This window comes from Eubalaena glacialis, chromosome 9, assembly GCF_028564815.1.
Source record: "Eubalaena glacialis isolate mEubGla1 chromosome 9, mEubGla1.1.hap2.+ XY, whole genome shotgun sequence".
Lineage (NCBI taxonomy): Eukaryota > Metazoa > Chordata > Mammalia > Artiodactyla > Balaenidae > Eubalaena > Eubalaena glacialis.
This window is the reverse complement of record NC_083724.1, coordinates 84150834-84163677: the sequence shown is the minus strand read 5'-3', so window position 1 is coordinate 84163677 and position 12844 is coordinate 84150834. Positions and strand designations below refer to the sequence as shown.

The 12844-nt window shown below is 38.7% G+C and overlaps 1 protein-coding gene across 2 annotated transcripts in view; it reads right to left on the bottom strand.

Moving 5' to 3' along the window:
• Positions 1-12844, bottom strand: part of RMI1 (RecQ mediated genome instability 1) — a 389280-nt gene that overhangs the window by 328809 nt on the left and 47627 nt on the right. The gene's annotated exons all lie outside the window — the stretch shown is intronic.

Below are 12844 nucleotides of genomic sequence, written 5' to 3'. Positions count from 1 at the left end.
AGTAGTCATAAAGAATAAAATTTGGACTGTTTCTCCTTGTAAACATCACAGAAAGATCCTTTAGATAACAGCTATGTCTATAAATGTTAGAGTACTTCTTATCAACTTGAATATAGTCTCCTCAAGCGAGAATAGCAGGCTGGTCTTATAAATGTGTGTATTTGTAACATCTTTAGCAGTAGGACAGAGTGAATGAGAATCATGATCTACATTTTAAATCTAAGTTTGATACATATTATATCATTAATCTATTCAGTCTTATGATTTTTAGAACCTATCTCTGCAAAATAAAATATATAAACAGGATTAAAACTTAGTATCACCCATGGGTCTAAATAGCATATTATGTCCTGAAATAAATAGATATGATTGGTATTAAAAAAAAAAAAAAGTGGTCTTCCTCTATCTCAAAGTGAAAGCTCCCTCCGTGTCCCTCATTCTCATCCATTCTCTGGGGGCTTACTCCACCAATAATCCCCTCAACTTGACCACATTTCATTACATCTTCATTCTTTCTTCTGTGACTTCTTCCTGCCAATGTATAAATGTTTTGAAGTGCTCCCCATCTTAATACACACACACACACACACACACACACACACACATACATATATCACCTCCACTCACCAGGCTACCCCCCCTTGAACTAATACATTCCTGCTCCTCCCTCCTTCCCTTCATTACCAAGTTCCTTCATCAGGGCCTCCATTTCCTCACCATCTAACCATGTGCATCCTCATCATGTGCAAAAAATTCTCTCTTGATAACCACTGAAGGATCAAATCCAACAGCTTTTTCTCGGTTTTCATCCTCCTCAGACTCTCCGCAGCCAGCCACCATCAACAACTCTTACTTCTTCATATTATCTTCTCCCATGATTTTTCATAATGTGTTCACTCTAAGATCTTGTTCTCATTCTCTGATTCCTCTTTCTCCTTCTGACCCCAAAAGTAAGTACTCCCTTTGGTTATGCCCATGGTTCATTTCTCTTCTCTTTACGTTCCTCCTTTGGAAATTTTACTCAATCTTTTCTACCAATCTTAGGTCTTGACTAATGCTGGAGTCCACATTGCCAACTGCTTGTTGGCATCTGCCTATCCTCCTGACAACCCAAACTCATTATGCTCAAAATATAGTGAATTTTCTTTTTGTACATATCTATTAATTATACTGTAAATACTATCCTTCTCAATCACTGTGGAAAAAAATATTCACAAGTTAAGGTTGCAGATGTCTAATGCTACAGAAGCCAAATATTAATCATAGGAGGTCTAATATTCAAATAAGATTTTTTCTTTTGTTTAAAGAATGATTTTTCAAAATTAATGAATATTTTTCTAAAGTAATATGCATAGTAAAAAGAATAATTCAAAAATACAAAATAGTATATTATATACAGTAAAAGGTAGGTTGTCCTCTCATCCCTGACCACCATACCTCCAATTCTCCTTCTCAGCAACCTGTGTTAACAGCTTGCTATATATCCACCCAGATATAGTCTATGCAGGGGACACGGGTTCAAGCCCTGGTCTGGGAAGATCCCACATGCCACGGAGCGACTAGGCCCGTGAGCCACAACTACTGAGCCTGCGCGTCTGGAGCCTGTGCTCCGCAACAAGAGAGGTCGCGACAGTGAGAGGCCCGCGCACCGCGATGAAGAGTGGCCCCCGCTTGCCGCAACTAGAGAAAGCCCTTGCACAGAAACGAAGACCCAACACAGCCATAAATAAATAAATAAATAATTTTTTAAAAAACTTGTAAACTATAGCTACATGCATCAACATGGATGAATTTCAAGATTATAATATTGAGGGGAGAAAAATGAGAAACAGAAAGGTATATATCACATGATTCAAATTATATAATTAACTTTATATAAGTTAATGCTTTTAAACTAAAACATGTGACACTAAACAATATATTATTTAAGAATACATACAGAGTGGTAAAATTAAAAAGAAAAGCGAGAAAATGTTAAACAAAAAATTCAGGATAATGGTTCCTTCTGAAGGAGGGGAGTGGAATTGGGAAGGGGCATTCTAGGGAATTCTAAAGTACTGGGAATGTTCTAGTTCTAAAGCTGTGACACTGATAATTTGTTTTATCATCATTCTTTAAACCTTAAATGTATCTTACAAATGCAGTTAATCTCTTCATTATTCAATAAAAACAAATTATAGAAAAAATAGAACCGTAGATATTTTCATTAGTCTGAAAATCCCTTAGTTTTCTTTCACTTTCATAATCATGTGGAATGCATGTAAAGCAATTAGCACAGTACTTAACAAATGGGATCTATTTTCATGGACCTCCAACTCACCGCTTGTTTGTCCTGTGGGGATTTTAAAGAACTAATACAAGAGTAGCAAGAGCATCGATTTGCTGAGACAACAAGTACTCAGCAGCTTTACGTGGTCCCAGGCAGTGTCAGCACAACACCCAGTGGAAGTGGGAAGGCTGGAATTGTCACGCTACCCTTCCGATGCTGACTATCTGATTTGAATTATCTTCTCACTGAAGGGAATGTCTGTCCTTCCTCCACAACTATGTTCACCTTCACAACTTATCACCACCAGCCTGCAGCCTCCTGCTCCAGGACCCTCCGCAGTTAACGTTCAGCATGTCGGATCAGTAATGGCCATAACCCCATGTACAGAGTGCTACTCTGTGCCAGGCATTGCTATCTAGCCCCCCCAAACCCCCCAGGCATAATGAGTTTTAAGCCCATTTTACAGAAGAAAACAAGCTCAGGGAAGATAAACAATCTGTCTCAAGTCATAGTAGTATCAAGTACTGGAGGTAGAATTCAAGTCCAGGTCTCTCTGACTCCAAGTGCAAACCTCTCAACTGGCACCCAGCACTCTTCATCATGGGACTTCCCTTGTCTCTCCAATTTTCCAATGAACCCTCCTCTCCAGTGAGGCAGGCAAGTATCCTGAATGTTTCCTGGAAAAGTCAGGCTCAGTTTGTGTTCATGCCTTTCCTTATGTTATTTCTCCTGCTGCAAACATCCTCTCCTCCACTCATCCAAATACTACACTTCTTTCAAGCTTCTATTTGGGACTGTTCTTCTGAAGTCTTCCCCAACCAATCCAACTCCAGAGTGGTTTCACTTTATCAGAATCTTTTTTGTCTTCTAGTGTTTTTTTTTTTTTTTTTGATTACCTAGGCTAAGGTTCCATAAGAGACAAGATGCCATCTTCTTTTATATCATTTGGTTTTACTTTATTTGGGGTTCTCCACACCCAGTGACTGCAAAATAAATGAAGACAGTGATCCAGGTACTATACAGACATAATTATAATCCCTGTGGCAGTGGTTCCAAGGAGATTCCAAATTTCCCTCGGAGCTTGTTAAATCTGTAGATGCCAAGCTTCACTCCAGGAACCTAGTGAGTCAGAATCTCCTGGGGTTACAGGGTGGGAAGAACTATGTATCTGTATTTTTTACACATGATTTTAAGTGCACCCTCAGATGAGAACCTTATGCTTTGTTGCAGTTCAGCACCATGTCAATTCAGAGAAACACATAAGGAAAAGTGAGTCAAAATTCTAAGAAATATGTAATTATAAGACTTATAAATACATATTTCAAGAAATCTATTTCCTTATGGGCACGATTTGTTTAAGGGAAGAAGAAGGAGAAGGAGGAAGGGAAGGAAGGAAGCAAAGAGGGAGGAAAGGAAAAGAAAGGGGAGGGAAGGGGATGGGGCTGCAACCTTGTAAAACTTCATAGACTCTCCAAGCATCTTATTCTGCATTTGAGCAGTCCTGATTTTTTTATTTGAAACTTTCTTAATACCTTATTTTTTTAATTTTTATTTTACATTATAGTTGATTAACAATGTTGTGTTAGTTTCAGGTGTATAGCAAAGTGATTCAGTTAAACATATACATGTATCTATTCTTTTTCAAATTCTTTTCCCATTTAGGTTATTACAGAATATTGAGCAGAGCTTCCTGTGCTATACAGAAGGTTCTTGTGGTTATCTGTTTTAAATATAGCAGTGTGTACTGTTGGTGGGAATGTAAATTGGTACAGCCACTATGGAGAACAGTATGGAGGTTCCTTAAAAAACTAAAAATAGAGCTACCATATGATCCAGCAATCCCACTCCTAGGCATATATTTGGAAAAAAAGCATGGTTTGAAAGGATACATGCCCCCCAATGTTCATTGCAGCGCTGTTTACAATAGCCAAGACATGGAAGCAACGTAAATGTCCATCAACAGATGAATGGATAAAGAAGATGTGGTTCCATATATACAATGGCATATTACTCAGCCATTAAAAATAATGAAATAATGCCATTTGCAGCAACATGGATGGACCTGGAGATTATCATACTAAGTGAAGTAAGTCAGACAGAGGAAGACAAATATCATATGATATTGCTTATATGCACAATCTAAAAAAAAGATACAAATGAACTTATTTACAAAACAGAAACAGACAAACAGACTTAGAGAACAAATTTATGGTTATGGGGGGGAGGAGGGGAAGGATAGATTGGGAGTTTGAGATTAACATGTACACACTGCTATTTTTAAAACAAGGACCTACTGTATAGCACAGGGAACTCTGCTCTATAATACTCTGTATTAACCTAAATGGGAAAAGAATTTGAAAAAGAATAGATACATGTATCTGTATAACTGAATCACTTTGCTGTACACCTGAAACTAACACAACATTGTTAATCAACTATACTCCAATATAAAATTTTAAAAATTTGTTTAAATTTAAAATAAATAAATATAGCAAATCCTATTTTTTTAAATATAGGATTCCTATCCTATAATAATATTTTAATCGATTCTCCTTAAATTTTCTAACTTCTCCACTTGAAAAAAAATGGTTAAACTATATTAGTACTCAGAATTAAAAGTAAATGATTCTGACTTTTGCTTCTGATTCTAATAGTCAGCACTGTCCCTTTGTTCTTTTTGAAGTATTCCTTTTCCTGTCTTCACTAACTCTTTTTTTTTTTTTTTTGGCTGCATCGGGTCTTAGTTGTGGCACATGGGCTCCAGAGTGTGTGGGCTCAGTAGTTGCAGCACACGGGCTCTCTAGTTCTGCTGCACAGGCTCCAGAGTGCACAGTCTTAGTTGCCCCACAGCACATGGGATTCAATTCCCTGACCGGGGATTGAACCCATGTCCCCTGCATTGGAAGGCAGATTCTTAACCACTGGACCACCAGGGAAGTCCCTTCACTCTTTATAATGAAAATCAAAACAAAATAAAATATAATGAAAGCATAACCCAGAGCTGAGAATTATAAATTCAGTAAATAAGTTTTTTTGGCAATTAAAAGTGTCTTGCTCACAGAGACAAAGGGAACACACCACAGAGGCAGATGTTGGAGTGATACTTCCATAAACCGAGGAATGTCTGGGGCTACCAGAAGATGGAAGAGGCAAGGAAGGGTCCTCCCCTAAAGATTTTGGAAAGAGCATGGCCTAGCAAACACCTTGATTTCATATTTCTAGCCTCCAGAACTGCAAGAGAATATGCCAAAATAATAATAATAATAATAATAATATAATGTCTTGCTCAATGCAAGAACAATACTAGCTCCGTGTAGAAAAATTAGATAAAAGCTGCACAAAAAGAATAAATTTTAAAATATCCATAATCAGTGATGTGAACAAAAATGGCAAAGTAAGGCCTTGAAAATTCTCTGCTCTGTAAACACAAGGAAAACACCAACAAAAATTATCCGAATCAACTTCTTCAGAACTCTGGAAATTAACCAAAGGCTTGCAGTAATCCAGGGAGTGTTTATTCCAGAAAAATGGCTTGATCTCAGTAAGAACAGCAAGTTCTGTGGCATTTTAATTTACCCTGTCTCTATCCCCCTTTCCCCATCTCTGCAAGAAGCCTTGAAAACCAACATCCCGAGACTTCCCTGGTGGTCTGGTGGGTAAGACTCCACGATACCAATGGCCAGGGTTCAATCACTGGTCAGGGAACTAGATCCCTCATGCATGCCACAACTAAGAGTCCGTGTGCCGCAACTAAGAGTCCACATGCCGCAACTAAGAAGCCTGCATGCCACAAATAAGAAGTCTGCATGCTGCAACTAAAGATCCCACATGCCGCAACGAAGATCCCACGTGCCACAACTAAGACCCAGAGCAACCTAAATAAATAAATAAATAAATAATAAAAGTTTTTAAATATTAAGAAAAAGAAAGAAAACCAACATCCCACTAGTGAAAACCAACAGCCTGGCAGCCACTTGAAGGAGCAGAGTGGTTGGAGCACCTTCAAAGTCCCACTTACAGAGAATTGTCATTATTTGACCTGTCTGGTGGTTCCCTGGAAGACCCCACTCAGAAGGCTGTCTTTGTATGACCTAACTCAGAGGTCCTCTAGTGCTAACAACATTTTCCCTATGGGTGTTTGTCAAAAAAATCAGAGACAAAACAAAACAAGCAAAAAAATAAAACAGAAACAGACTCACAGATCCAGAGAACAAACTGTTGGTTACCACAGGGGAGAGGAGGAAGGAAAGGGGCAGAATAGGTAAAGGGGATTAAGAGGTACAAGATAGCAGTTATAAAATAAATGAGTCACAGGGACGTAACATACAGCAAAGGAAATATAGTCAATATTTTATAATAACTTCGTATGGTGTGTAATCTATGAAAATATCAAATTGCTATGTTGTACACCTGAAAACAATATAATATTGTAAGTCAAATATACTTCAATAAATAATTTTAAAAAAAGAAAAAACAGAGGTAACTTTTTAACAGTGTAGCTGCCTGAGGTGGTAGATAACAGTTATGTTAAAGTGAAAGAAACCAGACACAAAAGGCCACATGTTATATGATTCCATTTACATGAAATGTCCATAATAGGTAAATTCATAGAGATAGAAAGTAGATTACTGGTTCCCGGGGGCTGGGGAGAAGAGGGAAGTAGAAGTCACTGCTTAGGACAGGAATAAAGATGCAGACGTAGACAATGGACTTGAGGACACGGGGAGTGGGAAGGGTAAGCTGGGATGAAGTGAGAGAGTGGCATGGACATATATACACTACCAAACGTAAAACAGATAGCTAGTGGGAAGCAGCCACATAGCACAGGGAGATCAGCTCGGTGCTTTGTGACCACCTAGAGGGGTGGGATAGGGAGGGTGGGAGGAAGATGCAAGAGGGAGGAGATATGGGGATATATGTATGTGTATAGCTGATTCACATTGTTATAAAGCAGAAACTAACACACCATTGTAAAGCAATTATACTCCAATAAAGATGTTTAAACAAAAAAAAGAAGTGACTGCTTAATGGTTAAAGAATTTCTTTTGGGAATGATGAAAATGTTCTTGAATTAGTGATGATATTTATGCAACTTTGCGAATATATAAAAACCACTGAATTGTTCACTTTAAGTCAGAAAATTTTATGGTATGTGATTTTTATTTCAATTTAAAGATAGCAATTTTTAAAATTATATGTACCCACAATTATAATTTTTTAATTTAAATAAAAGGAAATTCATAAAAATATTATCATAATCCCATAATCCAAATATAATCACTATTAATATTTTGGTCTATTTCTAATCTTTCTCTACTGCATCAATGTTATTATGCATTGGTTAAGAGCACTCACTCTGGATCCTCAGTCTGAGTTAGAATCCTGCACTTACTAATTGTGCAATCATGGGCAAGCTCATTAACCTCTCTGGTCTGTTCCTCATCTATAAAATGGAGATAATAATATTGACTTCAAATGGTTGTTGTGAGAATTAAGGGAGTTTAAAAATGTAGAGCCCTTAAACATGTGGCCGGCACATAATAAGTGTTCAATATAGGCTGGCTATTTTTATTACTGAAAATAAATCTGTGTGAATATCCTTGAATATATATCTTTTCATTTGTCTAATTTTTAAAATTAATTCCACAAAGTGAAAATGCTGTTTCAAAATATATGCACATGAAACAGACAAAATGTTATTTTAAGGTTGCCTGAGAGTTTTCTATTACTGGAAATGGATATACTACTGAGTGTTCACAAATTTGGAAACATGTGAAAAAAAATCAAGATAAAGAAGAAAAATAGTCCTGGAAGAAATAATCAAGGGAGAAAAAAAAAAAAGAGCTTTTAAAAGTTATAATCATAATTCTCAGAGAGATTTAAGAAAATATGGGTCCATAAAATAAGAAAAGGATGCTGTGAGAAGAAAATAATTTGTGAGTAAGAACTAGCTTTTGGAAATTAAAAAATATAATTTCCTGAACTAAAATTTAGTAAGGAGCTAGAAGACAGAGTTGAGGACATCTCCCAGGATGAAAAACAAAAGGCAAAAATAGAAAAAATATAAGAGAGAGGTAATACACAGAGAGAGTCAATCTGAGAAGCCTCACATTTGACTGATAAGGCTCCAGCAAAAGAGAAGAGAAAAAATGGAGGATTATCAAAGACCCTGTACAAGAGTTTGTGCCAAAAAGAAGAATTTATCTTCACTTTGAAAAATCCACAGAACGAGTGAAAAAGACATAGACCTAGACATATCTCTATGAAATTTCAGAACTCCAAGATGAAGAAAAGATCTCAAAATCTCCTGGAAGGGGGAAAGGTATGCATTACCCTGCTTATCAGCAGCCCAAGGTTCTAGAAATCAATGGCACAAGCCCTTCAAATTTCCGAGGGAAAATGATTTTCACTTTAAAATTCTATACTCAAACTTTCAGTCAGTATGAGGAGAAAATAAGGACATCATCAAGCATTCAAGGACACAGAATTTTTACTTAATCCATATATAAAAGTAACTTCTTTGCAAGTTACTTGAGGATGTACTCCAGCAAGATGAGGGAGTAATAAAGCAAAGAGGAATATTAAAAGGAAAATCCTAATATGATAACCCTGTAGCAATTGTAGAAATTGACCAGTCCAGATTGGAGCAAGAATATGGAGGCTTCTGGGAATGGGTGAGTGGTTTGCTATTGCCAGCTCCTACCAGCTCACAAGAGCCCATTGTTAATTTTCAGGAATGTTGCAAGTCAGTTGTTTAAAACATTGTTATTAAAAATTAATGTCTATAAGGGGGAGACCTTCAAGATGGTGGAGGAGTTAAGATGTGGAGATCACCTTCCTCCTCTCAAATACATCAGAAATACATCTACATGTGGAACAACTCCTACAGAACACCTACTGAATGCGGGAAGAAGATCTCAGACTCCCCAAAAGGCAAGAAACTCCCCCACGTACCTGGGTAGGGCAAAAGAAAAAAGAAAAAACAGAGACAAAAGGATAGGGACAGGGCCTGCACCTCTGGGAGGGAGCTGTGAAGGAGGAAAAGGTTCCACACACTAGGAAGCCCCTTCACTGGTGGAGACGGGGGGTGGCCGGGGGAAAGCTTCGGAGCCACAGAGGAGAGCACAGCTATAGGGATGCAGAGGGCAAAGGGGAGAGATTCCCGCACAGAGGATCAGTGTCGACCAGCACTCACCAACCCGAGAGGCTTGTCTGCTCACCCGCCGGGGGCGGGTCAGGGCTGGGAGCTGAGTCTCAGGCTTCGGAGGTCAGATCCCAGGGAGAGGACTGGGGTTGGCTGCGTGAACACAGCCTGAAGGGGGCTAGTGCACCACAGCTAGCTGGGAGGGAGTCCAGGAAAAAGTCTGGACCTGCCTAAGAGGCAAGAGACCATTGTTTCGGGGTGCGCAAGGAGAGGGGATTCAGAGCACCGCCTAACCGAGCTCCAGAGACAGGCACGAGCCACGGCTATCAGCATAGACACCAGAGATGGGCATGAAACGCTAAGGCTGCCACTGCAGCCACCAAGAAGCCTGCGTGCAAGCACAGGTCACTATCCACACCTCCCCTCCCAGGAGCATGTGCAGCCTGCCACTGCCAGGGTCCCGTGATCCAGGGACAACTTCCCCGGGAGAACACATGGCACGCCTCAGGCTGTTGCAACATCATGCTGGCCTCTGCCGTCGTAGGCTCGCCCCGCATTCCATACCCCTCCCTCCCCCCGGCCTGACTGAGCCAGAGCCCCCTAATCAACTGCTACTTTAACCCAGTCCTGTCTGAGCAAAGAACAGACACCCTCAGGCGACCTACATGCAGAGGTGGGGCCAAACCAAAGCTGAACCCCAGGAGCTGAGCGAACAAAGAAGAGAAAGGGAAATCTCTCCCAGCAGCCTCAGGAACAGCAGATTAAATCTCCACAGTCAACTTGATGTACCCTGCATCTGTGGAACACCTGAATAGACAATGAATCATCCCAAAATTGAGGCGGTGGATTTTGGGAGCAACTGTAGACTTGGGGTTTGCTTTCTGTATCTAATTTGTTTCTGGTTTTATGTTTATCTTAGTTTAGTATTTAGAGTTTATTATCATTGGTAGATTTGTTAATCGATTTGGTCGCTCTCTTCCTTTTTTTTTTATATATAGATTTTTTTTTTTCCTTTTTCTCTTTTTGTGAGTGTGTATGTGTATGCTTCTTTGTGTGATTTTTGTCTGTATAGCTTTGCTTTTACCATTTGTCCTAGGGTTCTGTCTGTCCGTTTTTTTGTGGTATTTTTTAGTATAGTTTTTAGCGCTTGTTATCATTGGTGGATTTGTTTTTTGGTTTGGTTGCTCTCTTCTTTCTTTCTTTCTTTTTTTCTTTTTTAATTACTTTTTAATTTTTTTATTTTTAATAATTTTTTTAATTTTTTATTTTAATAACTTTATTTTATTTTTTTCTTTCTTTTTTTTGCCCTTTTCTTCTGAGCTGTGTGACTGACAGGGTCTTGGTGCTCTGGTGGGATGTCAACCTGAGCCTTTGAGGTAGGAGAGCCGAATTCAAGACACTGGTCCGCCAGAGACCTCCCAGCTCCACATAATACCAAATGGCAAAAGCTCTCCCAGAGATGTCCATCTCAGTGCTAAGAACCAGCTCCATTCAACGACCAGCAAGCTACAGTGCTGGACACCCTATGCCAAACAACTAGCAAGACAGGAACACAGCCCCACCCATTAGCAGAGAGGCTGCCTAAAATCATAATAAGGTCACAGACACCCCAAAACACACCACTGGACGCAGTCCTGCCCACCAGAAAGACAAGATCCAGCCTCATCCACCAGAACACAGGCACCAGTCCCCTCCACCAGGAAGGCTACACAACCCACTGAACCAACCTTAGCCACTGGGGGCAGACACCAAAAACAACAGGAATTATGAACCTGAAGCCTGCAAAAAGAAGACCCCAAACACAGTAAGTTAAGCAAAATGAGAAGACAGAGAAATATGCAGCAGATGAAGGAGCAAGGTAAAAACCCACCAGACCAAACAAATGAAGAGGAAATAGGCCGTCTACCTGAAAAAGAATTCAGAGTAATGATAGTAAACATGATCCAAACTCTTGGAAATAGAATGGAGAAAATACAAGAAACGTTTAACCAGGACCTAGAAGAATTAAAGAGCAAGCAAACCATGACAAACAACACAATAAATGAAATTAAAAATTCTCTGGAAGGAATCAATAGCAGAATAACTGAGGCAGAAGAACGGATAAATGACCTGGAAGATAAAATAGTGGAAATAACTATGGCAGAACAGAATAAAGAAAAAAGAATGAAAAGAATTGAGGACAGTCTTAGACACCTCTGGGGCAACACTAAACACACCAACATTAGAATAATAGGGGTCCCAGAAGAAGAGAAAAAGAAAGGGACTGATAAATATTTGAAGAGATTATAGTTGACAACTTCCCAAATATGGGAAAGGAAATAGTCAATCAAGTCCACGAAGCACAGAGAGTCCCATACAGGATAAAACCAAGGAGAAACACGCCAAGACACATATTAATCAAACTATCAAAAATTAAATACAAAGAAAAAATATTAAAAGGAGCAAGGGGAAAACAACAAATTACATACAAGGGAATCCCCATAAGGTTAACAGCCGATCTTTCAGCAGAAACTCTGCAAGCCAGAAGGGAGTGGCAAGACATATTGAAAGTGATGAAAGGGAAAAACCAACAACAAAGATTACTCTACCCAGCAAGGATCTAATTCAGATTTGACAGAGAAATTAAAACCTTTACAGACAAGCAAAAGCTAAGAGAGTTCAGCACCACCAAACCAGCTTTAAAACAAATGCTAAAGGAACTTCTCTAGGCAGGAAACACAAGACAAGGAAAAGACCTACAAAAACAAACCCAAAATAATTAAGAAAATGGTAATAAGAACATGCATATTGATAATTACCTTAAATGTAAATGGATTAAATACTCTAACCAAAAGACATTAGACTGGATGAATGGATACAAAAACAAGACCCATATATATGCTGTCTCCAAGAGACCCACTTCAGACCTAGGGACACATACAGACTGAAAGTGAGGGGATGGATAAAGATATTCCATGTAAATAGAGATCAGAAGAAGGCTGGAGTAGCAATTCTCATATCAGAAAAAATATATTTTAAAATAAAGACTATTACAAGAGACAAAGAAGGACACTACATAATGATCAAAGGATCAATCCAAGAAGATATAACAATTGCAAATATTTATGCACGCCACATAGGAGCACCTCAATACATAAGGCAAATGCTAAGAGCCATAAAAAAGGAAACTGGCAGTAACACAATCATAGTAGGGGACTTTAACACCCACTTTCACCAATGGACACATCATCCAAAATGAAAATAAGTAAGAAAACACAAGCTTTAAATGACACATTAAACAAGATGCATTTAATTGATATTTATAGGACATTCCATCCAAAAACAACAGAATACACTTTCTTCTCAAGTGCTCATGGAACATTCTCCAGGATAGATCCTATCTTGGGTCACAAATCAAGCCTTGGTAAATTTAAGAAAATTGAAATCATATC